Here is a 1,992-nt window from a genome sequence, read left to right as displayed (position 1 = left end):
TTCCAGTTTTCATGTTCAAGATGTAAAGAATTGGCCAAAGAGCTATTTGTGTCGGAAAGGATAGCCACCTGAAGGATTTTATCTTCTTCTTCTTCTTCTTCTTCTTCTTCTTCTTCTTCTTCTTCTTCTTCTTTTTTTTTTTTTTTTTTTTTTTTTTTTTTTTTTTTTTTTTAACTTTTAGAGACTTTTATTTTCCTTCCATTTCTCCCTTTGCTCAGGTGTCTGCAGAGCAGCTCAGGACCACTCAGTGGTGGCTCCAACCCACTCAGTGGCCTGCGCTGTGGGAGCTGCTGACCAGTCCTCAGTAGTTGGCTGGGAGCTCCAGTCCTCAATAGGGAACTGCTGGATGGGTACAAAGGGCACCTGCACACCCTTAGACCAGTCTGCCACTTCTGGCTGCGCAGCGGTGAACTCAAGAGCTGGTGCAGTCCGTTCGCCCTGGAATTCCTCCTTGGTCACGGCCTTCTCAGCAGCAGCCTGCTCCTCCTTCTCAATCCCCTCTGGGTCTCTGTAGAAGTAAAGATCAGGCATAACCTCCCATGGGTGCTCACGGGAGATAGTGCCACGCATGCGGAGTACTTCCCAGGCCAGCATCTACCACATCAGACCCACTGAGTGAGCTCCCTTTGTTGTTGCATGGGATGGCAATGTCAACATAGCGCAGAGGAGAATCCGTGTGGCACAGAGCGATGGTGGGCAGGTTGACATAAGAGGCCTCTGTGAGGGGCTGGTGGTCAGCCCTAGGGTCAGTCACCACTAGAAGCCGTGGCTCCCTGGAGGCTGCTTGGATCTGGTTGGTGAAGGTCCCAGGTGTGAAGCGGCCAGCAATGAAGTGGCTCCAGTGGCCGCAGCGAACTTCAGCATGGCTCGCTGACCAGTGTTCCTGGAGGAGATGACGCTGACGTCAGCAGGGTTCTCAATGGCAACAATAGCACGAGCTGCAAGCAGCAGTTTCTCCCAGGTCCTCTTCAGATTTATGATGTAGATACCATCACTCTTCCTTTTGTAGATGTACTGCTCCATCTGAAAGTCAAGGTTGGTGCCACCTAAGTGGGTTCCCGCAGCAAGGAATTTGAGGACATCCTCCTCCTTCATCTGCAGGACATCAAGGGCTCTGGACATTGTGTAAGTTTCCCTTTTAAGCTACGACGGGAATCAAGAACAACGCCGTATGGACCTGTCCCTGGGCAGCGTGGAAAGGCGGATTTTATCTTCTTATATAGTTTTCTAGTGTTTTCTATTTCTATTATTAATTACACATGTTATAAAATTTGTGTTTTTATTTATATTAAAATTAGTTCTTCAAAAATTAACTTACATTTTCAAGAATGTAAGTTAATATTTTAAATGATATTTTACTTGCAAGATATAATGGTAGCTTTTAGTACAATGTTTTCACGGAAAATTCTGTATGTGGTATACTATGAAATGTATTTTGTAATATACTTCATATTATATTTGTGCATTAGGGATGTCCAAAATTGAATTCTGAATTTGAAACATTTTTCTAATATTGCACAGAAATAAATAAGGCAATTCCAAGTAATATTATGATGTTATTATGCTAATAAAAGGATTGACTATTTTTAGGTTCATATTAGGCTATTATGAGAAAATCTATATAACACTTATTTATCCACCTAATAAAAATTCTAATGTCATTATCTTCTTGTGAATTAACATGGAAGTATAGATTTAAATGCAAACTATTATAAGCATGTAGGTAAAACCTCATGGACCATAACTATTGAGTATTTAACTTCGCTTTACTATGTGTTGTAGTAGACTTCTGGTTGAGTTCATTCTAGTGACAAATCAAGAGATTTAATCATGGAAGCAATATCTAAACTGCTTTTCTTGACTGAAAATATTGTAAGTGTTCTCAGTTCAATTTTGTCAAACCCATATTTTCTTTGCTTACAAATGACAACATTGTTGAGATGTATTCTCCAAGAAACTTGCCTTATTTGCATGTTGACTGTCAATACTAAA

The 1,992-nt window shown here is 41.1% G+C and overlaps 1 pseudogene; it reads right to left on the bottom strand.

Annotated features, from left to right (window-relative positions):
• Window positions 1-219: 219 nt before the first annotated feature.
• On the bottom strand, window positions 220-1,152 carry LOC127204217 (40S ribosomal protein SA-like; annotated as a pseudogene).
• Window positions 1,153-1,992: the final 840 nt, after the last annotated feature.

The sequence above is a fragment of the Acomys russatus genome, chromosome 20 (genome assembly GCF_903995435.1).
Source record: "Acomys russatus chromosome 20, mAcoRus1.1, whole genome shotgun sequence".
NCBI classification, from domain to species: Eukaryota; Metazoa; Chordata; class Mammalia; order Rodentia; family Muridae; genus Acomys; species Acomys russatus.
The sequence above is the reverse complement of the archived record's forward strand: the minus strand, read 5'-3'. Positions and strand labels throughout refer to the sequence as shown.